Consider the following 27,793-nt stretch of genomic DNA (forward strand, 5'->3'; position numbering starts at 1 on the left):
GTTCACTTCACTGCTTAGGTTTTGCGAGCTGCTGGGCTTGTTCCGACGCTGAAAGTGGAGTGCACTAGATTCGTCGTGTAAAATGGTGTGGAAAGAGCGTGTGCACGACGAAATATCGAAAACAGGAACGAAATTAAATCGTATCACAGGCGAAATGTTCTAGAGATTGCGTTATGCGAACTGCTGGGTTTGTTTCGACGCTGAAAGCGGAGTGCACTACATTTATGGTGTAAAATGGAATGAAAAGAGCGATTAAATGTCCAAATATTTCAAACGAGAATGAAATAACACTTAGTTTTCGTAAAAATCGTCGAAAGATTGCATTTTGCGAGCTACTGGTGTCACGTAAACTTAAGGGTTGGATGATGAAATAAAATAGCTGAGTCGTAACACAACTATTAATTTTGTTTTAATTAAACTTTATTATGAATTCAGCAATCACAACGGAATACACACTGAATTAACATAAATCACAATTCACTCCAACCACGTTATGTAAGACTTAGTTACACTGATACTTTAAGTACGCGACTGTTATAAAGGTAGAGACCGGTAAAGATATGTTGACTATTCTAAGGATACAGAATAAGTGAAGTCTTACTGACGATACTGTGACTCAGGAAAGCTAGGAGTGGGTATGTCTGAGGACACGGGACTATCGGATTTGTTGATGACAATTTTGGTTAAGGAAGTGAGGGCAGTAGACACCGTCTCCGATTGGATAATAAGACGGTTGGTGGACCAGGAAGGGTTTTAGCCGCCCTCGCGAGAAAGTTGCTAACGGAACATATCAGATGTGAAGAAAACAAACTTTCTATGCTAACACGTGGTAGACAATAAACGTAAAAGGGAACCTAAGACAAGAAATACTCGCTTGGTTGGAAAGACCTTAACTATGAAAATTCCAAGACCCCTGGTGGGTACTTAAGACTATTGAGGGTACGCGCCAAGGATGTGCAGACATCTGGGTGCCATCCTGTCCGCGGTGTGTAGCCTGGTCTTTGATGTGAATTGGCGTTACACTGGCATTGTTTAGACGCTGAAAGAGGAGTGCACTACATTCGGCGTGTGAAATGGAGTGAAATGAATGTTTATATGTCACGTCCCGCGCTTCGCACGTGCCGTATCGAAAAACGATGAACTACAATATACAAATAGTGCGAGTGGCAATGCGAACACACACAATAAACGCACGATACAACAAGAATGGAAATACTTTAATAACAGATTAACTAAATATAGTCACACATAGAAATGCTATTAAATATGGGCAAATAATAGATCAATAAAATAGAGATGTACTTATATATATATGTCGAAGATGAAAGGACATCGGAGCCTTCCCTTTGGAACCACGGGAAAATCCCTTAACACCGTAATCTAGATTCAATCATAGGCGTAATTAAACAATTGTCGTCTTTCGATCCGATTGTATTTGTTCAAGATTTGTGATAATGAGCTTGGGCTCGAGGCGATAGCCAGTCGCCGAACGTAGCCGCGGTCACGGGATGAACGCTTTGCCTAACAAAGGTATGAAGTAATTCTATAGCTCTCCTTAAAAGAAATATCTCTGGCGACACGCGACAGTAAACATTCCAACGGTCTCTGTCCCGTGGCTCGCCACACGCCGTCCCTATTCTTCGAGTAAGATGATTGCCAGATGTCGATGTATCTCCACAGTACGTGATCAGCTAGCTCGAGGGCCGTTATAAACACTAAGATCTAGTTACCTAAAGTCCTTCAAACAGATAAACAGTCTTTGTCCCAACTACGGGAAGAAAGGGAGATCTATTTCTTTCAACGAACGGCGTCTCCCACTAGCAACTTTCCCTCGAGGGCGGCTAGCATCTTTTCTAACCACCGATATGGAGATTGACCAATTAGCAGCAACGTTAATTTCCCTTACTTTCTGAACGAAGACTATCCTCGACGAATCCGATGATTCCTTATCCGAATGTCCTTCCGATGGAGTATCCAATCCGATGTCCTTAGACACACCCCATCATAATTTTCCTCTGCAGCATCATCGCGACGGAAAGTCATTCTCTCGTGAGGCCGTATTAGCGAATTACTTAGCGTCTGTACGCTCGGTGGATATTGCACGTTTTAACAAAGAGTCCGACTTAGATTTTGTGAGCATGTTCATCCATCATCCCGTTGACCGCAGATTCGTTATTGAACCTAGGATCATTGTCATTAGTTTCTCGAGTATCTAATTACCACGGTTACTTGTCCAATCCTATAATAATCGTATTTGCACTAGTCAATGTCTTCTCTATTGCATAACGACACTGTAATCCAAACGAAGATTCGTTTCATGCCCCTAACTCTAAATTCCAACCTTCCCCGACATATATATATGAAACGCGAAGACACATTGAAGAGAATCAATTAATAAACTAAAAGTATATTTGGACCATTAATAATACCAATTAATAAACCAAACTAGCCGGTTGATCAAAATAAAGAACGATCGTATGCGACGTAATAGTAAAGAAAATAAAGCGAAATAATAGAAATATATACTTTAATGAAATAGTAAATATAGTAAATACAACATAACCTGTACCAGCTAATAAACCAAGCAAGTGTAATGTCAATTCACATCAGAGACCAGGCCACATACCGCGGACAGGATGGCACCCAGATGTCTGCACATCCGTGGCGCGTACCCTCAATAGTCTTAAGTACCCACCAGGGGCCTTGGAATTTTCATAGTTAAGGTCCTTCAAACCAAGCGAGTACCTCTTGTCTTAGGTTTCCTTTTACGTTTATTGTTTACTATGGGTTAACACGGAAAGTTAGTTTTTCCTCACATATGGTATGTTCCGTTAGCAACTTTCTCACGAGGGCGGCTAAAACCCTTCCTGGTCCACCAACCGTCTTATTATCCAATCGGAGACGGTGTCTACTGCTCTCACTTTCTTAACCAAAATTGTCATCAACAAATTCGATTGTTCCGTGTCCTTAGGCGCGCCCACCCCTAGCTTTCCTCAGACACAGTATCGTCAGTAAAACTTCACTTATTCTGTATCCTTAGAATAGTCAACATATCTTTACCGGTCTCTACCCTTATAACAGTCGCGTACTTAACGTATCAGTGTAACTAAGTCTTACATAACGTGGATGGAGTGAATTGTGATTTATGTTAATTCAGTGTGTATTCCGTTGTGATTGCTGAATTCATAATAAAGTTTAATTAAAACAAAATTAATAGTTGTGTTACGACTCAGCTATTTTATTTCATCATCCAACTCTTAAGTTTACGTGACACAAGCCGCGAACCGACTGATACAATGAAGAATAACCTATGATTTAACAATTCGATTAAGGATAATTAAGAAGAACCAATTAATCGAAAGTGACTCGCATATTAATTAATAAATCACGACATAATACTATATTCAATCAGGATAACCTACAATTCGACAATTTAATCAAATCCCGCAATAACATCATGAATAATCCAATGGAAAGGAAAAAGAAATGGAACGATAGGAATACACACTTTTATAACAAATATGAAATATCAAACAATCTAATATATAGCAAATATGCACATACAAAATCTACAATAAACAAAATATATCTTATATACAATGGAATATAAAATATATAAAACACCTAGGCATATTATCACACTTCGATAAACCAGGCACTATTGTCAGAATCCAGACACGAAACGTCAAGATTGAAGTGAAAGGGATTCCACAAACAGTACACTTGAACAAGTTAAAACTAACACATAATCGAAACAGACCACCAGAACGATTTCATGAGGCAACATAGTATGGTGGTATATGGAATAACACTGCTTGTCGAATACTGCAGATTGTGGAAACCTAAAAGAAAAAGGAAAATTATTATGTGTGTTGTAATCATTATTTAAATATAAAACATGTTAATTCAATAAAATAATTAAAAACAGTGAAAGTAAAAGGTACCTAGTGCACGATTAATCATCATAGAAGGAAGTGTACATGCAGGAATTCCACAAGGATTGGCTATGGATCCATTTCACAAATCATAATATACGACAGTCAGCTGAAACAAATAGATGAGTTAACCTCAATTGCACTAATATTAAATATTTATAACAAAATTGAAGTTGAATTAAAAGAAACAAGGATAACGGACAATAATTGATGCCCGTCAACAACATTTACAAGATAACAAGACTTATGGTTGACCATTGGAAAATTTTAGGAGCATACTACTCACAGGTATGAAAATACCGAAGGTAATAAATACTGAGGTAACCAATCATAACCTAAAAGGGAGAAGAACGTTGTTAACCACCTTGAAGTAGAAATTAATAATAGTATACATTAAAGCTGACGCAGTTATAAGGAGCCTACTACCAAATTTAAGTGAATACTTATGGAATGCTGAATCAAACAGTCAAAATGGCTAAAAGGAAACTGGAAAATCAAGGAAAAATTTGTGACACTATAACAAAATAATCCAACGCTAACGAAGTGGCCTTAGCAAACAAGATAGTGGACAAACTATTTTACTATGCAGCTATTTACGAAATATAGCGTTTTATATATGTATGTCCATATGTACTTACAATTCTAGGATAAGTAAGAGTAGTCATAATAAGTGTTGGAACTATAACGAAGAGCAAGATGATACCAAATATGCACAGCGTAACTGTCCTAAGCGAACAACGCAGCATTGAAGGAATAGAATTGTAGAACCTATAAACAATAATAACTGAATAAACAAGTTTTAATTAACAATATATAGATTAGCTCCAAAAACTATACCACACAGATATGAAATAACAACAAATCATAAGTACAAAGTAATGACAAATTAACAAGGAAGAAATAGAAACAGTCGATAAATATAGGAATAGGTTAGAAATTAATCAAGACAGATTAACCGAGTATCAACGACAAATTAAAATAAGAAATTATTATATTGTACTAAGTTGTTATAATAAAGTTGCATAATTTTATTAAGTCTGGCATAGAGAAATAAAGTTATGTTACACAGTAGAACTGGTGATAACACACTATGCACATATTAAAATTTAAATTAATTAAGCGAACACTATGAAAATAAACTACTCAAAACACAACAGTAAAAAAGTGCTATTGATAAATTATAAATTTTAACAATAATACAATCCACATGCTATTATATTAAAATAACACACAGAATATATACACGTTATAATAAATACACAAACAATATTATTGTCATTTAAAAAATTCTAATTGCGCTAAAATAGAGGAAAATAAGCAACAGACGAATAATTATTCCAGTATTAAACAAATTAAGGACACGTCACCATACTTTTACTGGAAACATTCACGAGCGACCATCTTGGATTGTCATGAACATGAGATAGCTCTTACGCATGCGCAATGAAATACATGCAATAATTATACACATTAAAATAAATGCAAAATAATATTATTCTCACTTCAATTATACATCAACTGCTAAAATAAAGTTACAAATAATTAACAGATAAATAATAAATTCGACATTAATAAAAATCACTACATACTAGGGACATTCACAAGCGGCCATTTTGGAAGTGATGCTAATCAACACGTACATGTAGTAATTTCTATGCGTTGCAAAATAAATTATATTTTCGATGAAGAAATAAACATTTAATGAAATGATAATACAAATGGAAGATTGTAACGAGGACCAAGATAACCTCAAAACTATCACCGAACTAAACCTGTCAAAACCACTTCACGACATTTCCCATGAAATAACATATTAAACTTACTATTATAAAAAAAAATAATATTTTATTGAAAGAAAGAAAAAATAACGCATAAGAAGACTCGGCAAACATTAAGTTGCCACGTGCCTTGAACGTTCCACTGGCATCAGCAGGAAAGTTACCAGACACATCTGTCCGTCAAAGTCGAGTACTAGAAAAGTTAATTAGTTTCGAAAATCCGAGTGTTCATTACCATTCGAATCAAAGTGTTCATATTGCTAGTTCGTCTGTGAAATCAAAATTCAATTGTCAGAGTTCGACTAATCATCAAATCATACCACAATACCTGATCGACCTCGCATATATTCGAGATAGGAAATTTAAATTTGTATATCCTCATTTCTTTTAACTTCGCAGTCGTACAAGGTTTAGTATCTGAACAAAAGTATCCATCGGCAGTTATAGTTCACAAATAAAATTATCAAGCATACGATTTACGTGGATTTTATTCGAAACATCTTGAATTCATAACAATTGTTCGCTGTATCAACCAGTGATTACGGTGTTTTCAAACGCAGAAAACATCTATAGTTTTCGTGTTCGTCTTCCCACCGTTAGCAGATCGCTCATCCTTGGGCGAGGCCTACGAAGCCACACTGATTGCCCACAGAGAACGCCGTTGCCAATTAAAATAATCATGTTTGCTTACGACTCTATGAGTTGTCAAGAACGAATTATATTTTCTAAATTATTAAATTTAACTGATTATTCGCTGTGTTAAACCTGTGTTAACGGTGTTTTCAATTATTGAAAACACTTATTGATCTTTGAATTCCTCCTCCCATCGTTGGCAAATACTGCACGTCTTTGGGCAAGGCTTGCGAAATCACACAAGTCACACACAGAGAGAGATATTAACTTCACTTTGATCATATTAGATGACAAAACCAAGAAGGAATCATAAAGATAAGTCATCTCAGCAAGAGGCGAGCCGAACGTTGGTACAAACGACTGATCGCTGTAGAAGTTAAAAGGGAAGAAAAGAGGCGCCGAGAGGAGTTAGAACTAAATAGCGAAGGTCCTGCGCCTAGTTTTTCGCTCTCAAGTTTACCAATTCCCAAATATTGCGAGACGCATTCTCCCCGATCTCGGTCGCCATCACCTACATCATATGATAGCGTTTGTTATAACCCGTATTATGTTAATCGCCCGAACGAGTAAAATTAGCTTTCACCATTAATCAAGTCGAAATAACTAAATCTTGTCATACCAAAAACATTTGTAAAACTTATCCGATCAGAGGTTCGAGTATTATTATTAAGTATATTATATTTACATACATATTTACTATGTACTACTATATACTATATCTATATTTGTATTCGACGATATTTATAATCGACACTGTAATAACTATAATCAAGTAAATTCTGAGTAAGCCATAACATATCTATACTAATATCACTCTGTTAGATCAAATAAATTCAAGTGTCAATATCAATTATATATATGTCGGAGAAGGTTGGAATTTAGAGTTAGGGGCGTGAAACGAATCTTCGTTTGGATTACACTGTGTCGTTATGCAATAGAGAAGACATTGACTAGTGCAAATACGATTATTATAGAATTGGACAAGTAATCGAGGTAATTGACGTTGCTGCTAATTGGCCAATATCCATATCGGTGGTTAGAAAAAGATGCTAGCCGCCCTCCAGGGAAAGTTGCTAGTGGGAGACGTCGTTCGTTGAAAAATAGGTCTCCTCCATCTTCTCGTAGTTGGGACAAAGACTGTTTGTTTGAAGGACTTTAGTTAGTTAAATCTTAAGATTTATAACGGGCCCTCGGGCTAGCTGAACATGTACTGCGGAGACGCATCGACATCTGGCAATCATCTTACTCGAAGAATAGGGTCTGCGTGTGACGAGCCATGGGACAGAGACCGTTTGAATGTTTACTGTCGCGTGTCGCCAGAAATATTTCTTTTAAGGAGAGCTATAGAATTACTTCATACCTTTGTTAGACAAAGCGCTCATCCCGTGACCGCGGCTACGTTCGGCGACTGGCTGTCGCCTCGAGCCCAAGCTCATTATCACAAATCTCGAACAAATACAATCGGATCGAAAGACGACAATTGTTTAATTACGCCTATGATAGAATCTAGATTACGGTGTTAAGGGATTTTCCCGAGGTTCCAAAGGGATGGCTCCGATGTCCTTTCATCTCCGACATATATATAAAACACTATATTTTGTAAATATCTGTATAGTAAAGTAGTCCGTCCACTATCTTGTTTGCTAAGACCGCTTCGTCAGCATCGAATTGTTTTGTTATAGTGTCACAATATTTCCTCGATTTTCCAGTTTTCTGTTGCCGTCTTGACTGTTTCGGTAGTATCTGATTCGGTATTACATAAGTGTTCACTTAAATTTGGTGGTAAGCTTCTTGTAACTGCGTCGGATGTAATGTATATCTTCCGATGCGAGTAACGAGCTTCTTATTACTATCAGTTTCTATTCCAAGATGGTTTATAATCCTTTTTAGGTTATGATTAGTTACCTCGGTATTTATTACCTTCAGTATCTTCATACCTTTTCTTGTTTGCTAAGACCATTCCGTCGACGTTGAATCGTTTATTATAATGTCACTAATTTTATTCATTTTTCAGTTTTCTCACGTCTTCTTGATCATTCCAGTAGTATCAACTTCGATTCTTCGTACACATTTACTCCAATTCGATAGTTGGTTTCCCATAATTGCGTTGACCCTGGTATAAACTTCTTCGATGTGAGTAGTGAATTATCGTTGTCATTCACTTAACCTATCTTAGTTATTTCTTAACTCTTCCTGCACTTATTAACTGATTTTATTTTTTCTTATTAAAGTCCGCTATGTCAACGCTGAGTTATTTCGTTATAATGTCACTAATTTTCTTTGGTTTTTTGGTTTTATTTTCCATTGGCCAATTGTAAGTCTGTTGTCGAACATCAACTATTGATTGTTATTGTGCTTCATTTAGTTTAATTGCTATATAATTGTAAATCTTTAATAGTATTATTTTCTTCCATATATATTAAGGCAATTGAGGTTAGTTTATCCATTCGTTTCTGCTGACAGTCGTATACTATGTTCTACGGAGTGGGTCCGCAACTTGTTTCTGCGAAATTCCTGTTATTTAATAAGGTTTTGGGTTTATAAAATAACGATTCACTCAGATTCGTTTTATCCAATATATTTAGTCTAACAGTTCAGTCTTATAACACGTCTTACCACACAGGAGTCTTCAAGTCAATAGAACAACGTGGTCGACTTCTAAGACAAAAGAGCGTCGTTAGAAGTCGTACCAACTTAGCCTGTAGTAACCAGCGATCATACCAACTTAACATTTCTCAACACTCCCCTTTGATCGCTAGTTTCTACAAGCCCCATAGCTTTGGTAAATTGCTGAGTCTTAATCCTATTTAACCCTTTGGTAAGAATGTCAGCGACATTCTCCGGACTAGGTACATAAATATATTCTAGTATCCCCCTCGATACGCAGTTCTTAACGTAAAAGTATCGCACTTGGACGTGCTTAGAACTCTCGGCAACTATTTCGTCTCTCGACCATGAAATAGCTCCGATATTATCGCAGAATATTTTACAGGGACGAGGGCAATACGACAGTTGACCCAATTCTTTTAACAGTAAAGAAATCCACACTGTCTCCCTTGCTGCTTCCTGCATTGCCACGAATTCCGCCTCGCACGTCGACTGAGCTATAATCGGTTGTTTTTTGGATAGCCAGGATATCGCCGCGCCAGCGAGTATGAACACATATCCGCTCCTGGATTTCCTGTCTACCGTACAACCCGCAAAATCCGAGTCGCAAAATACTTTCAGAGGTTGCCCGGTCCTCTGATATACTAACGTTAAGTCTTTGGTCTTTAACAAATACCTGAATACCCGCTTCACTGCTTTCCAGTCGGATACAGTCGGGTTCGCGCATCTTTGGCTCAATTTTCCTATTGCACACGCAACATCAGGACGACTTACAGTAGCGACATACATAATGTGCCCCACAGCTTGTTCATACAATTTGCTGTCGAAAGGCTCATCGCGTTCAATATCAAAACCAGCCTCACATTCCCTAGCTAGCGGTGTCGACACTCCCACCACTCCAGCCTCGTGAGTAATGTCAAACAGATCCAGTATTTGACCTATCTGTACAGATTGATCGAATACTACCGTGGTGCTGTTTGGCTTACTCAGGTGGATGGACAGAAATTGAGTGTCTACACCTAGCATCCTAACATCTAGTTTGTCCTTAAACCTAGTTTTGAATATCTCAATCCGCTCATTCGTCCCAAACACAAGGATGTCGTCCACATACACAGCTACAATCAACCTTTTTGACGCATCCACATACACACATGGGTCACTCACGCATGGGCTCAGACTCATACCCCTTAAAATGCTATTGATGTGCCTAAACCACATTCTTCCAGCTTGTTTTAGTCCATACAGGCTCCTTTTGAGCTTACACACAAATTTAGTTCTGTCCTTGCCTGGAACTCTAAAGAGTTCTGGTTGCTCCATGTATATATCCTCATCCAGAGGGCTGTTGAGATATGCACATTCCACATCGATGTGCTCGTAAACCCACTCATTCTCCGCACATAGAGCAAGCAGAATTCTTAGAGTTCTGCGTTTTACTATCGGACTAAAGGTTTCTGAATAATCTACTCCAGGCCTCTGCCAGAATCCCCGAGCTACTAACCTAGCCTTATATCTATCAGGGTCTCTCTTTATCGCAAGCACCCACTTACAGTCTATAACGTTTTTATCTAAGGGTCTTTGCACGATGTCCCACACATCCTTACTTTTTAGATTGTCTAGTTCCTTTTTTATTGCATCAGTCCACTTTTGGGCGTCTGGCCCTCTCAGGGCTTCATGCACATTCACAGGTACACACATGTTCTGAGATTTACAAACAATCGCAGTGCGAGCACAACAATCACATGTTCTTGGCTTGTGTAGCCTTGCCGACCTCCTAGGCACAACCGGTACACTCACAGTATCCACTGGATCGTCCTCACACGTTAAACTATCCATAAAGTAATCGGTTTCCCCTTCGTCGTTTTCTCCGTCACTCTGTGTCTCGACGTCAGCTTGACCGGCTTCTCCCCTATGTTCAAAGGTTTCTACATCCCATATCCATTCCGAGGACTTATCCTTTATATGGTTCGTTTCCACCTTAGCGCTCTTGTAGGGGAACGTGTTCTCTTCGAATCTGACATGACAGGATATTATCACCCTTTGGTCCTTCGGTAGGTAAATCCTATAACCCTTGACCTGTCTGTCATATCCCACAAATATCCCCTCATCCGCTCTGCTCTCGAATTTTCCTCCGCTTGGACTCTTTAGATACCAGACTCTGCATCCAAACACTCGCAGTCTGGTTATCTCCCCTTGGAGGTCACATCTCTTACCCCTCCATAATTCCAGTGGAGTCTTGTCTCCGATGGCAGCGGATGGGGATAGGTTCCTTATGTGGCATGCCGTGTTCACAGCCTCCCCCCACAGATAGTCAGGGAGTCCAGATTGGATGAGTAAACATCTGGACATCTCGACCAGAGTTCTGTTCGCTCGTTCGGAGATCCCATTTTGTTCAGGGTTTCTAGGGACAGTTTTCCTGTGTAAGATACCTTTCTCCTTTAGGTAGTTCTCGAAGGTTTCTCCAGTGTACTCACCCCCGTTGTCTGTTTGAAGTGCACTTATCTTATATTGATGTAAGGCCTCCACCTCCGCCTGGTACTCCTTGAAACACTTGAGTACTTCATTCTTCTTACTGATGATCCTGACGTGCGTGAAACGGGAAAAATCATCTATGAACGTCACGAAATAATTTCCTCCGCCCAGCGATTTGCATTGTGTTCTGCCACTAATATCACTGTGAATTATTTCTAAAGGACGCCGACACATGTGGTGGGCGGTCTTCGGAAAAGGTACTTTTGTCATTTTCCCTTTCACGCAGACCCCGCATGGTTCCTCGTGCATCCTAGAATCCTCCTTCACGCCCCTTACAGGGATTTTTCTCATCGCATTTCCATGTAGATGACCTAACCTCTCATGCCATGATACGATACCTTTGTACGCCTTAGCTTCAATAATCTCGGCGTGGTCATTGTCATTTCCAGGTTCTTCTTGATCGTTTCCCATGGAGACGTTTGCCGCATGCCTCTCAGGTGGTATTGTCTCTAGGTAGTACACGTTGTCCCCTACCTTTGAGTTGAATACCATGTCCCCATCATCATGTGTGCCGACGGCCTCATCCTTCGTACATACAGTAGTGACGCCTTTCACTGCCAATTGCCTGATCGATATTAGATTTACATCTAAATCGGGTACCCACAGGGCGTTCGACAAGGATAGACTCCACCCGCCGCAAGCCTTGGTCATCTTCACAACGATCGTGCCTTTTCCTTTGACTTCCAGGTGGCCCTTACCAATCCGAATCTGTCCGGCCGCAGGCACGAAGTCCACGAACCGATATCTATCCGGAGTCATATGGTTTGAGGCTCCCGAGTCGAGATAGCTGATCCTATCCCTTTCCACGTGGTTTATAGATGATAAAGCCAGTGTGGAGATAAGTCCCTTGGATCTCGGTTTATCTTCCACCTTGTTTTCTGGGTCTTTCCCTTCCTTGTCTTCCTTTCCCTCTTGGCAGTTGTACGATATGTGGCCTCGTTTTCCACATTTGTAGCATTTTTTATCTTTTGGATTTTTCTGCTTCTTCTTAGCGCCATCTTGACCTTGTTGGGGCTTGGTCTGCGATTGTCTGCAAGCCGCCATTGCACTATTCCTTTCGGATGGACCCATAGCCGCTTCCATTCTCCTTTCCTCAAGTAGGAGATCGGACTTCACGGCCCTCGATGTTAGATTCTTATCGAGCCTTACCGTCCTCAGGTATGTCGCGTAGTTTGGGTCCGACACGAGGCCGGCTAAGATGAAGCACGCCATCACGTGATCATCGATTCTTAGACCTGCGTTGGAAATCTTTTCACATAGATCGTGTATCTTACCGCAGTATTTTCCGATCTTCATACCGGGGGTTTTTTCCATAGTACCCAGTTCCCGTATGTATAGGACAGTGTCCATCGACGTGGACCTCCCATGGACATCCTCCAGCGCCTTCCAGCAATCCCTCGCTGTCTTCAAAGACTTAATATCTCCGATAAATTCGGGGCGAACATGTCGGAACAGATACGCACGTGCCATGCTGTCCTTCCTCATGCATTCTGGGTCCACCTTTTGCGTTGCTGTAAATCCTGGTTCTATTGCCTCCCAGCAACCCAGGAAAACCAGCGAGGCTTCCGTCATTGTCTTCCAATACTCGTAATTATCACTTTTTAAGACTGGCTTCATATCGCTGTCCACATCACTTAGTCTGTCGTGATCGGCCATGGCGTGGTCTCTTCTCAGATTATCTCGTAAAACACAAAAAAAACTCAAAAATAATAACGTTTTTCCCCGCAGTTTACTGCCCTGGGCCCATAACCTGTTATTTAATAAGGTTTTGGGTTTATAAAATAACGATTCACTCAGATTCGTTTTATCCAATATATTTAGTCTAACAGTTCAGTCTTATAACACGTCTTACCACACAGGAGTCTTCAAGTCAATAGAACAACGTGGTCGACTTCTAAGACAAAAGAGCGTCGTTAGAAGTCGTACCAACTTAGCCTGTAGTAACCAGCGATCATACCAACTTAACATTTCTCAACAATTCCTGCATGTACGCTTCCTTCTACGATGATTAATTGTGCACTAGGTGCTTTTAACTTTCGCTGCTTTTAATTATTTTATCGAATTAACATGTTGTGTATTTAAATGATGGTTAGAACACACACACAGTAATTTTCCTTTTTCTTTTACGTTTCTACTATCTGCATGATTCGATAAGCAGTGTCACACTTCTTTTGGTTTAGGCACAATATTGTTATAGACATTTAGTAGTACTACGTTTTGTATTGAAACGATTGAAGTTAATTCTTCCATTTGTTTCAGCTGGACACATAACCTGTCTTCGCACATACACTTCCTTCTACGATGAGTAATTGTTCACGAGGTACTTTCCACTTCCAATGTTTTGTAATTATTTTATTGAATTTTATATTAAAATGATAATTAGAACACACATAGTAATTTTCCCTTTTCTTTTTAGGTTACCAAACTCAGCAGTATTCGACAAGTAGTGTTGTTCCATGTATCACCGTACTACGTTGCTTCATGAAATCGTTCTGGTGGTCTGTTTCGATTATGTGTTAGTTTTAACTTGTTCAAGTGTACTGTTTGTGGAATCCCTTTCACTTCAATCTTGACGTTTCGTGTCTGGATTCTGACAATAGTGCCTGGTTTATCGAAGTGTGATAATATGCCTAGGTGTTTTATATATTTTATATCTAGTTGTAAATAATTACATTTTAAATAATAAGTAAATATAAGATATATTCTGTTTATTGTGGTTTTGTATATCCATATTTGCTATATATTAAATTGTTCGATATTTCATATTTGTTATAAAAGTGTGTATTCCTATCGTCCCATTCCTTTTTCCCTTCCTTTGGATTATTCATGTTGTTATTGCGAGATTTGACTAAATTGTCGAATTGTAGGTTATTCTGATTGAATATACTATTATGTCGTGATTTATTAATTAATTTGCGAGACAGTTTTGGTTAATTACTTCTTCTTAGTTTGTCCTTAGTCGAATTATGACATTATAGGTTATGTTGTACTCTTTATATTTATTATTTCGTTAGAGCACCTATTTGTATTTTATTATCTATTATTTGCCCCCGTATACTAATTCTCTAATTATGACGACATATAATTAATCTCTTATTAAAAAATTTCCGTGAAAAAAATCAACGAAATCATCGCTATTTGCGAGCTGTCGGGCTTGTTTCGACGGTTAAACTGGAGTGCATTACATTTGGCGAGTAAAATGGAGTGAAAAGAGCGCTTAAACGTCGGAATATCTCAAATGGGAAGGAAATAACGGTTAGTTTTCGAAAAAATCGACGAAATTGTCACATAAATTTTAAGGGTTGGTTGATGAAATAAAATAGCTGAGTCGTAACACAACTATTGATTTTGTTTTAATTAAACTTTATTATGAATTCAGCAAGCACAAAGTAATAAACACTGAATTAACATAAATCACAATTCACTCCAACCACGTTAGGTAAGACTTAGTTACAATGATACGTTAAGAACGCGACTGATATAAGGGTAGAGACAGGTAAAGATATATTGACTATTCTGAGGACACAGAATAAGTGAGTCTTACTGACGATACTGTGTCCGACGAAGGCTAGGGGTGGGTGTGTCTGAGGACACGGGACCATCGGATTTGTTGATGACAATTCCGGTTAAGGAAGTAAGGGCAGTAGACACCGTCTCCGATTGGATAGTAAGTTTGTGGACCAGGTTGGTGGACCAGGAAAGGTTTTAGCCGTACTCGCGAGAAAGTTGCTAACGGAACATACCTGATGTGAAGAAAACCAACTTCTTCTTGTCAAGCCGTAGTAGACAATAATCGTCAAAGAGCGATAAAAAAAAAGACATTTGTTCGGCATTGTAGGACCAGAGCTAGCAAATTGCTGGGATTTATGACTATATGACTATATATCTATTTATGGGTCCTTAAGGCTATTGAGGGTACGCCGTAAGGGAATGCGGTGAGTGGCCTGGTCTCTGATGTGTATTGCCGTTACAACATCATCGCGATTTGCGAGCCGTTGGGCTTGTTTCGATGACTAAACTGGCGTGCATTTCATTCTGCACGTAAAATAGAGTGAAAGGGGCGCTTAAACGACGAAATATCTCAAACCGTTAGAAAATGACGATCAGTTTTCGTCAAAATCTACGAAATCATCGCGATCTCTAGTTAGGTTGCGCTTGTTTCGACGCTGAAGCTGGAGTAAAAGGAGCGCTTAAACGTCGAAATATCTCAAACGGGAAGGAAATGACGTTTAGTTTTCGTCAAAATCGACGTAAACATCGCAATTTGCGAGTTGTTGTGCTTGTTTCGACGCTGAAGCTGGCGTGCATTACATTCTGCACGTTAAACGGAGTAAAAAGAGCGCTTAAACGTCGAAATATCTCAAACGGGAAGGAAATGACGGATACTTTCCTCAAAATCGACGAAATGGTCGCAACATGCGAGCTGTTGGGCGTGTTTTGACGCTGAAACTGGCGTGCATTACATTCTGCACCTTAAATGGAATAAAAAGAGCGCTTAAACGTCGAAATATCTCAAAAGGGTACGAAATGACGGTCGGTTCTCGTCAAAATAGACTAAATCATCGCGTTTTGCGAGCTGTTTGGCTTGCTTCGACGTTGTAGCTGGCGTGCGTTACAGTCTGCACGTTAAATGGAGTAATAAGAGCGCTTAAACGTCGAAATATCTCAAACGGGAAAGAAATGACGGTTAGTTTTCGTCAAAATCGACAGAACCATTGCGATTTGCGAGCTGTCGGGCTTGCTTCATCGGTTGATCCGACGTGCATTACATTCTGCACGTAAAATGGAATAAAAAGAGCGCTTAAACGTCGAAATATCTCAAACGGGAAGGAAATGACGATTAGTTTTCTTCAAAATCGACAAAATCATCGCAATTTGCTAGTTGTTGTGCTTGTTTCGACGTTGAAACTGGCGTGCATTACATTATCCTCGTAAAATGGAGTAAAAAGGGCGCTTAAACGTCGAAATATCCGAAACCGGTAGGAAGTGACCTTTATTTCTCGTCAAAATCGACGAAATCATCGCTATTTGCGAGCTGTCGGGCTTGATTCGACACTGAAACTGGCGTGCATTACATTCTGCACGTAAAATGGAGTGAAAGGAGCGATTTAACGTCGAAATATCTCAAACGGGAAAGATATAACGGTTAGTTTTCTTCAAGATCGATGAAATCATCGCGATTTGCGAGCTGTGGGGCTTCTTTCGACGCTGAAACTGGCGTGCATTACATTCTGCACTTTAAATGGAGCAAAAAGAGCGCTTAAACGTCGATATATCTCAAAAGCGAAGGGAATGACGGTTAGTTTTCGTCAAGATCGTCGAAGTCATCGCTATTTGCGAGCTGTGGGGCATGCTTCGACGCTGAAGCTGGAGTTAATGGCGCCCTTAAACTTCGATATATCTCAAAAGCGTGGGATATGACGGTTAGTTTTCGTCAAAATCGACGAATTCATTGCTATTTGCGAGCTGTTGGGCTAGTTTCGACGCTGAAACTGGCGTGCATTACATTCTGCACGTAAAATGGAGTAACAATAGCACTTAAATGTTGAAATATATCAAACGGGAAGGAAATGACGGTTAGTTTTCGTCAAGATCGACGAAATCATCTCGATGTGCGAGCTGTTGGGCTAGTTTCGACGCTGAAACTGGCGTGCATTACATTCTGCACGTAAAATGGAGTAACAATAGCACTTAAATGTTGAAATATATCAAACGGGAAGGAAATGACGGTTAGTTTTCGTCAAAATCGATGAAATCATCTCGATGTGCGAGCTGTTGGGCTAGTTTCGACGCTGAAACTGGCGTGCATTACATTCTGCACGTTGTCACGTCCCGCACTCCGCACGTGCCGTAACGTGGAAAAGAAAACAACACGATACAAAACGCGCGAATAAGGATTTGAATACACAAACGAACACACGGCGTTAAGAAACGAAATATAGAATTAACAAATGAGGGCGACTAATAAATCCAACTAGTATAAAATTAAAGTAAATAGAATCTACTAATAAATTGAATGAGTCGCGAACCGAACAAATAAAACAGGAAATAAGAATAACTACAAAAGGGAAATAATTGAAACACCAGGAATATATGTGTATATATATATATATATTTTATTCAATCAACGCAGCAACAACTTGGAGAGTTACATATAAATATAAACATATATGCCAAACATGTAATAACCCAGAAAATATTAGAAACAATACTTCCAATACTATGCAACAAATCCAACATTACCAAACTATGAATATATGAGTATATAAAATCAAAGAACTTATAGTCTAACGAATACATAAAACATACAATATTGTATTATTAAAGAAATAAAGGTTACATTGTCAGAAATATATATATATATGTGTGCGCACTCTACATTATTAAAGTAAATTATTAATTTAAGGTACATACTTAAAACTAGCCAACATTCGGGTAAAATAATTATAAAATGAGAACTACATTACGTAACATTCATGTCTATATATATAAATATACAAATATATAATCTACACTCTAAACCAAACTACTACTAATAATCTAAATGAATACAAAAGAAATAGAACACACAACGCAACACTATTGACTAAGTAACAACCTATCGACAGGCTAAAACGTTCAAAATAATTGACACCGCAACGACTTGAAGAATTGCGTACAGAGATTCTACTGTCAAACACAAATATGTGGAAAACATATTAAACACACCATAATCTAGAAATAAAACTTTAATACTATGTTGTCACAATACAAGATATATATGTATATATGAAATCAAAACATAACCTCAAACACGCAACATTATATCACTAAAGAATCTAAATGAAAATCACACTATTAGAAATATATACATATATACGTGTACGTGTGTGTGTTCTATCTTATTAAATGAAGTTAATATAAAATAAATAACTAACATTTCACTTCGTATGAAACTACACCACTAGAAGAAACATGTATATGCATATATATATATATATATATATATATATATATACGTTTGTGTGTGTTTTATATTATTGAACACTATAAAATAAACTACTCAGAACAATAAATAACACTATCGGAAAAATTACAAAACATTAGTCACATTAAAATGACACACAATATAAATATATATATATATATATATATATATATACATTCACATGAACAATACTATTGTCATTTTAACAATAATTCCCACGATACAAACGTCGAAGTTTCGCTCGAGAAAGACTAAATCAGCATGGAACCCTTCAAGTCTTCTAGACGCTAGCTCAGCAGAAACACAGGACCGACAGGAACTGAGTCGAAATATGGAATTCACATTCTCTCACGTACGATCTCAGGAAACCAAAACTGCAACGTCCCGATTCCCACGGAAGCATACCCCCAGTGGACCACCACCCCGTGTGGGATGGCATTATAAATAAGCATAGCAACATAGAGCTACGTTCATTCTTACGTCCATTTGTCCATATTGTTAATACGTTCGGTATAGGCTCATTAATTATTATAACGCGCTCATTATAACGTTCATTATTACGTCCAGTATTACGCTCATTATTACGTTAAACGTTTGTGCAACATTTAGCGTTTCGGCGGCCTTTAGTTGTTCATTATAAAAAAAAAGAGAGTCGCGATCAAGTTAGAGATTTTTCAAAGTCCTCATTTCATTGACAAAATAAAATATATTGTAATTGCGGTATTAATCTGGTTAGATATTTGTAAAGTGTTTATCAAAATAAATAAATAAATAAAATAGAAATTCGATAATAAATTATACCCGAGTTCGAGTAATAAATCTCATCGATAAAACACTGACGACTATTGGAACAGGCGAGTTAATGGCGCCAGACAGCACTTACTTATCAAGGTAAGAAATTCAATTTTGAAAATTTCCTTCTTCTCTGATAATTTCGTTACACCCGAGAATCGAACTAGAGCTATCTACCATCGAACTCATTTTATTTCCGTGAACGGTTTGAAGATAAATTATTGTTTTAAACTTTAACCAAAGGGGTTGTCCGCTGTGTTGGCTTGTGCAACCGGTGTTTTCGATCATCGAAAACACCCATTGATGTTCGCATTCCTCCTCCCACTGTTGGCAATTTATTGCCTGTCTTTGGACAAGGCTTGCGAAATCACACGAGTCCCGCACAGAGAGGACGATTAAATTCATCGACGGCGTCAATCGAAAATCAGGAGCAAAACAGCGCGGCAGAACAATACCGGCATTGCTATTAACCGACATTCTTGCCGTCATTGCATGCGATTGAAAAAACAAGAAGAGAAAATAGTAGAATAATTTCCTTTTGAGAATTCAACCAAAGGATCGTTCGCTGTGTTGGCTTGTGCAACCGGTGTTTTCGATCATCGGAAACACCCATTGATCTTCACATTCCTCCTCCCACTGTTGGCAAAATATTGCCCGTCTTTGGGAAAGGTTGCGAAATCACACGAACCCCACACAGAGAGGATCGTTAAAATCACCCTCGATAATTAAATTCGAAGGCAAGAAAATCGTGACAACAGAAACTATCGTAGTAACGAACTGAGCTTTGGACATATTACTATAGCGAAATTAAAAGAGAAGAAGAAGGCAAACGCAAAAATAAATTTGTATCGAACAACGAGAAAATTCACATTCTTATCCAATCCATTAACGCGAAAATTCCTGTTTTACCTCCTCGCACATTAATATATATATATATATATATACATATATGTGAATAACAACCTAAGAGATTCGACATTCAAATAAAAATCCGTTCAACGAGGACAAATATCTATTGCACTCAACTTTAATCCTCTCCCGTGCCAGTATCCCTGCGCATAGCAGGTTAGCCGAAAACGTGGAATTTACCTATCAGTAGCCTGAATATTAGTTAACGCTACCCGCGAATAACTAATTCATTAATAGACAATCTAAAGAAATTTCTCTAATCGAAATAGTCCTTAGACTATTTCTGGTGGCAGCAACTACCGTGTAAATCGAAAGATTCGATAAGAAAAAATATATAATATAAATTTTCAAACTTAGAAATAAATCTTAATTGGAAATCTTAATTCAATATCTTAAATATAATTATATCGTTTAAATTTTCCCTTCCTGATGAAACTCAAACCAAATCGAGCTAAATTGAATTAAACTAAATTAAAACAAAACAAAATAAATTAAAACAAATAAAAAAAAAAAATCTTGCGAATTCAACGGTTTAAAATCGATTCAAACAAACAAGAACGTAACAACAGCTTGCAAATCTCGATGATTTCGTCCATTTTGACGAAAACTAACCGTCATTTCCTTCCCGTTTGAGATATTTCGACGTTTAAGCGCTCATTTTACTCCATTTAACTTGCAGAATGCAATACACGCCAGTTTCAGCGGATCGGTATCCCTTACCCCTTATTGCTGATCAAATCGTGAGATTGCAGAGTGCGAGATACTTCATTAGCTTGGACATGGCCAGTGGATTTCATCAGATCCCTATTCACCCTAACTCCACTGAATATACAGCGTTCGTCACCCCCGACGGTCAGTACGAATATGTAACGATGCCGTTTGGGCTGAAAAATGCACCAGCCGTTTTCCAGAGAGCCATTTTCAAAGCCTTAGGCGACCTTGCTTATTCATACGTCGTAGTTTACTTGGATGACGTCTTAATTATCGCTGACTCGGTAGATCAAGCCCTAGAACGATTGAACATCGTATTAGATACCCTTGTAAAAGCCGGATTCTCTTTCTGTTATTTAATAAGGTTTTGGGTTTATAAAATAACGATTCACTCAGATTCGTTTTATCCAATATATTTAGTCTAACAGTTCAGTCTTATAACACGTCTTACCACACAGGAGTCTTCAAGTCAATAGAACAACGTGGTCGACTTCTAAGACAAAAGAGCGTCGTTAGAAGTCGTACCAACTTAGTTTGTAGTAACCAGCGATCATACCAACTTAACATTTCTCAACACTCCCCTTTGATCGCTAGTTTCTACAAGCCCCATAGCTTTGGTAAATTGCTGAGTCTTAATCCTATTTAACCCTTTGGTAAGAATGTCAGCGACATTCTCCGGACTAGGTACATAAATATATTCTAGTATCCCCTTCGATACGCAGTTCTTAACGTAAAAGTATCGCACTTGGACGTGCTTAGAACTCTCGGCAACTATTTCGTCTCTCGACCATGAAATAGCTCCGATATTATCGCAGAATATTTTACAGGGACGAGGGCAATACGACAGTTGACCCAATTCTTTTAACAGTAAAGAAATCCACACTGTCTCCCTTGCTGCTTCCTGCATTGCCACGAATTCCGCCTCGCACGTCGACTGAGCTATAATCGGTTGTTTTTTGGATAGCCAGGATATCGCCGCGCCAGCGAGTATGAACACATATCCGCTCCTGGATTTCCTGTCTACCGTACAACCCGCAAAATCCGAGTCGCAAAATACTTTCAGAGGTTGCCCGGTCCTCTGATATACTAACGTTAAGTCTTTGGTCTTTAATAAATATCTGAATACCCGCTTCACTGCCTTCCAGTCGGATACAGTCGGGTTCGCGCATCTTTGGCTCAATTTTCCTATTGCACACGCAACATCAGGACGACTTACAGTAGCGACATACATAATGTGCCCCACAGCTTGTTCATATAATTTGCTGTCGAAAGGCTCATCGCGTTCAATATCAAAACCAGCCTCACATTCCCTAGCTAGCGGTGTCGACACTCCCACCACTCCAGCCTCGTGAGTAATGTCAAACAGATCCAGTATTTGACCTATCTGTACAGATTGATCGAATACTACCGTGGTGCTGTTTGGCTTACTCAGGTGGATGGACAGAAATTGAGTGTCTACACCTAGCATCCTAACATCTAGTTTGTCCTTAAACCTAGTTTTGAATATCTCAATCCGCTCATTCGTCCCAAACACAAGGATGTCGTCCACATACACAGCTACAATCAACCCTTTTGACGCATCCACATACACACATGGGTCACTCACGCATGGGCTCAGACTCATACCCCTTAAAATGCTATTGATGTGCCTAAACCACATTCTTCCAGCTTGTTTTAGTCCATACAGGCTCCTTTTGAGCTTACACACAAATTTAGTTCTGTCCTTGCCTGGAACTCTAAAGAGTTCTGGTTGCTCCATGTATATATCCTCATCCAGAGGGCTGTTGAGATATGCACATTCCACATCGATGTGCTCGTAAACCCACTCATTCTCCGCACATAGAGCAAGCAGAATTCTTAGAGTTCTGCGTTTTACTATCGGACTAAAGGTTTCTGAATAATCTACTCCAGGCCTCTGCCAGAATCCCCGAGCTACTAACCTAGCCTTATATCTATCAGGGTCTCTCTTTATCGCAAGCACCCACTTACAGTCTATAACGTTTTTATCTAAGGGTCTTTGCACGATGTCCCACACATCCTTACTTTTTAGATTGTCTAGTTCCTTTTTTATTGCATCAGTCCACTTTTGGGCGTCTGACCCTCTCAGGGCTTCATGCACATTCACAGGTACACACATGTTCTGAGATTTACAAACAATCGCAGTGCGAGCACAACAATCACATGTTCTTGGCTTGTGTAGCCTTGCCGACCTCCTAGGCACAACCGGTACACTCACAGTATCCACTGGATCGTCCTCACACGTTAAACTATCCATAAAGTAGTCGGTTTCCCCTTCGTCGTTTTCTCCGTCACTCTGTGTCTCGACGTCAGCTTGACCGGCTTCTCCCCTATGTTCAAAGGTTTCTACATCCCATATCCATTCCGAGGACTTATCCTTTATATGGTTCGTTTCCACCTTAGCGCTCTTGTAGGGGAACGTGTTCTCTTCGAATCTGACATGACAGGATATTATCACCCTTTGGTCCTTCGGTAGGTAAATCCTATAACCCTTGACCTGTCTGTCATATCCCACAAATATCCCCTCATCCGCTCTGCTCTCGAATTTTCCTCCGCTTGGACTCTTTAGATACCAGACTCTGCATCCAAACACTCGCAGTCTGGTTATCTCCCCTTGGAGGTCACATCTCTTACCCCTCCATAATTCCAGTGGAATCTTGTCTCCGATGGCAGCGGATGGGCATAGGTTCCTTATGTGGCATGCCGTGTTCACAGCCTCCCCCCACAGATAGTCAGGGAGTCCAGATTGGATGAGTAAACATCTGGACATCTCGACCAGAGTTCTGTTCGCTCGTTCGGAGACCCCATTTTGTTCAGGGTTTCTAGGGACAGTTTTCCTGTGTAAGATACCTTTCTCCTTTAGGTAGTTCTCGAAGGTTTCTCCAGTGTACTCACCCCCGTTGTCTGTTTGAAGTGCACTTATCTTATATTGATGTAAGGCCTCCACCTCCGCCTGGTACTCCTTGAAACACTTGAGTACTTCATTCTTCTTACTGATGATCCTGACGTGCGTGAAACGGGAAAAATCATCTATGAACGTCACGAAATAATTTCCTCCGCCCAGCGATTTGCATTGTGTTCTGCCACTAATATCACTGTGAATTATTTCTAAAGGACGCCGACACATGTGGTGGGCGGTCTTCGGAAAAGGTACTTTTGTCATTTTCCCTTTCACGCAGACCCCGCATGGTTCCTCGTGCATCCTAGAATCCTCCTTCACGCCCCTTACAGGGATTTTTCTCATCGCATTTCCATGTAGATGACCTAACCTCTCATGCCATGATACGGTACCTTTGTACGCCTTAGCTTCAATAATCTCGGCGTGGTCATTGTCATTTCCAGGTTCTTCTTGATCGTTTCCCATGGAGACGTTTGCCGCATGCCTCTCAGGTGGTATTGTCTCTAGGTAGTACACGTTGTCCCCTACCTTTGAGTTGAATACCATGTCCCCATCATCATGTGTGCCGACGGCCTCATCCTTCGTACATACAGTAGTGACGCCTTTCACTGCCAATTGCCTGATCGATATTAGATTTACATCTAAATCGGGTACCCACAGGGCGTTCGACAAGGATAGACTCCACCCGCCGCAAGCCTTGGTCATCTTCACAACGATCGTGCCTTTTCCTTTGACTTCCAGGTGGCCCTTACCAATCCGAATCTGTCCGGCCGCAGGCACGAAGTCCACGAACCGATATCTATCCGGAGTCATATGGTTTGAGGCTCCCGAGTCGAGATAGCTGATCCTATCCCTTTCCACGTGGTTGATAGATGATAAAGCCAGTGTGGAGATAAGTCCCTTGGATCTCGGTTTATCTTCCACCTTGTTTTCTGGGTCTTTCCCTTCCTTGTTTTCCTTTCCCTCTTGGCAGTTGTACGATATGTGGCCTCGTTTTCCACATTTGTAGCATTTTTTATCTTTTGGGTTTTTCTGCTTCTTCTTAGCGCCATCTTGACCTTGTTGGGGCTTGGTCTGCGATTGTCTGCAAGCCGCCATTGCACTATTCCTTTCGGATGGACCCATATCCGCTTCCATTCTCCTTTCCTCAAGTAGGAGATCGGACTTCACGGCCCTCGATGTTAGATTCTTATCGAGCCTTACCGTCCTCAGGTATGTCGCGTAGTTTGGGTCCGACACGAGGCCGGCTAAGATGAAGCACGCCATCACGTGATCATCGATTCTTAGACCTGCGTTGGAAATCTTTTCACATAGATCGTGTATCTTACCGCAGTATTTTCCGATCTTCATACCGGGGGTTTTTTCCATAGTACCCAGTTCCCGTATGTATAGGACAGTGTCCATCGACGTGGACCTCCCATGGACATCCTCCAGCGCCTTCCAGCAATCCCTCGCTGTCTTCAAAGACTTAATATCTCCGATAAATTCGGGGCGAACATGTCGGAACAGATACGCACGTGCCATGCTGTCCTTCCTCATGCATTCTGGGTCCACCTTTTGCGTTGCTGTAAATCCTGGTTCTATTGCCTCCCAGCAACCCAGGAAAACCAGCGAGGCTTCCGTCATTGTCTTCCAATACTCGTAATTGTCACTTTTTAAGACTGGCTTCATATCGCTGTCCACATCACTTAGTCTGTCGTGATCGGCCATGGCGTGGTCTCTTCTCGGATTATCTCGTAAAACACAAAAAAAACTCAAAAATAATAACCTTTTTCCCCCGCAGTTTACTGTTCTGGGCCCATAACCTGTTATTTAATAAGGTTTTGGGTTTATAAAATAACGATTCACTCAGATTCGTTTTATCCAATATATTTAGTCTAACAGTTCAGTCTTATAACACGTCTTACCACACAGGAGTCTTCAAGTCAATAGAACAACGTGGTCGACTTCTAAGACAAAAGAGCGTCGTTAGAAATCGTACCAACTTAGTTTGTAGTAACCAGCGATCATACCAACTTAACATTTCTCAACACTTTCAACTTCTCAAAATGTTCTTTTCTAACGACCTCGGTACTCTATTTGGGTAATGTAATTTGTAACGGAGAAGTTCGCCCCAACCCGGGTAAAATACACGCCTTAAGCTCTTTACCCGCACCGACGACAGTCACACAGCTTCGGCAGTTCATCGGTCTAGCTTCTTATTTTCGAAAATTCGTTCCAAAATTCTCACAAGTAATGAAACCTTTGTATGCACTCACTTCCGGTAACAAGAACATAAATTGGACGGATAAACATGAAAAGATAAGGCAAAAAGTAATTTCTATTCTGACCGATGAACCGGTGCTAATGATATTTGATCCCAATTACCCAATAGAGCTACACACCGACGCTAGTTCAGAAGGCTACGGGGCTATCCTAATGCAAAAGGTCGAAGGTAAAAATAGAGTAGTAGAGTGTTACAGCAAAAAGACTAGCCCAACGGAATCTAGATATCATTCCTATGAATTAGGAACGTTAGCAGTCGTAAACGCCGTCAAGCATTTTCGCCACTATCTACACGGGCGAGAATTCCTTATTGTCACTGATTGCAATTCCTTGAAGGCATCCAGCAATAAGGTGCACTTAAATGACAGGATTTACAGGTGGTGGGCTTACCTACAAACTTTTATCTTTGACATTATGTATCGGGAAGGCAGACGAATGACTCACGTCGATTTCTTTTTGCGGAACCCCGTAGACTTGGATCACCGTACGATCGTCAAAATTGCCGAAAAAGAAATCAATCTGGCCGAAATCTCCGAAGATTGGCTCTTGGCGGAGCAACGTCGCGATCCTCAAATTACGGAAATCGTCGATAAGTTGCGGAACGACGAGCTTGCGGACGACGTCGCGAATACGTACGAATTACGATCCGGCACCCTGTACCGTAAGATACAAAGGAGAGGCAGAACTCTCTGCTTGCCCATTGTCACAAGAGGCTTTAGGTGGTCCGTGATCAACCATGTACACCAGTCAATCATGCACTTAGGATGGGATAAAACGCTCGAGAAACTGTATGAGTATTATTGGTTCGAGGGAATGGCGAAATACGTTCGCAAATTCGTTGAGAACTGTCATGCTTGTCGAGTTTCAAAGGCTAGTTCAGGCAAAACACAAGCCGAACTACATCCCATACCTAAGACCAGCATACCTTGGCACACGGTTCACATGGATATCACGGGAAAACTAAGTGGTAAAAGCGACTCGAAGGAATATGTCGTTGTGCTGGTCGACGCCTTCACCAAGTTCGTATATTTGCATCATACCCGTAAGATAGACTCCCTAAATACCATTAAAGCGCTTAAGTCCGCTATATTTTTATTCGGTAATCCCTGCCGGGTAATAGCGGACCAGGGAAGATGCTTTACGGGTAAAGATTTCCAAAGTTTCTGTCAAGATAGATACATTAAACTCCACTTAATAGCAACCGGTGCTAGTAGGGCCAATGGACAAGTAGAGCGTACTATGAGCACCTTAAAAAATATGTTTTCGATGATAGAAACGACCGGGCGAACGTGGCAAGACGCGATTGGCGAGATACAGTTAGCCTTGAATTGCACCACCAATCGTGTAACTAAATCAAGTCCTCTGGAGTTATTGATTGGCAAGGCAGCAAGGCCCTGCGGTTTATCGTTGCCTGATAGTGTCGAGGAAAAGGAAGTAGACATCTCCAGTGTAAGACAACAGGCGATACAGAACATGGAGACTTGCGCTAGCTATGATAAAGACAGGTTCGACAAAACGAAAGCCAAGGTAGTTAGGTTTAACCTTGGTGACTTTGTGTTACGAAAAAATGAGGAAAGGAACCAAACGAAGTTGGACCCGAAATTCAGGGGTCCATTCGTGATAGCAGAGATTTTGGAAGGGGACCGATATACTTTAAAGACCTTAGACGGTAAACGGACATACAAGGACAGTCATGACAAACTAAGAAAAATGCCAAATAGTCGCGTTCCTGCTGAGTTGGACGTCTGCG

General features: G+C 40.0%; 2 long non-coding RNA genes across 2 annotated transcripts in view; one reads left to right on the forward strand and one right to left on the reverse strand.

Moving 5' to 3' along the window:
* Positions 1–344: 344 nt before the first annotated feature.
* LOC138188875 (uncharacterized) overlaps positions 345–27,793 on the forward strand; it is a 30,403-nt gene continuing 2,954 nt past the window's right edge. Inside the window, exon 1 of the long non-coding RNA XR_011175723.1 lies at positions 345–1,016. This is a non-coding gene — a long non-coding RNA (uncharacterized LOC138188875). The remainder of the gene's footprint in view (positions 1,017–27,793) is intronic.
* On the reverse strand, positions 3,521–4,038 carry LOC138189612 (uncharacterized). The gene is made up of 2 exons (XR_011176079.1): positions 3,945–4,038; positions 3,521–3,842 (listed from the first exon to the last, which is right to left on the reverse strand). It is a non-coding gene; the product is annotated as an uncharacterized LOC138189612 (long non-coding RNA).

The sequence above is a fragment of the Bombus flavifrons genome, chromosome 2, assembly GCF_040668555.2.
Source record: "Bombus flavifrons isolate JBK064 chromosome 2, iyBomFlav1_principal, whole genome shotgun sequence".
Lineage (NCBI taxonomy): Eukaryota > Metazoa > Arthropoda > Insecta > Hymenoptera > Apidae > Bombus > Bombus flavifrons.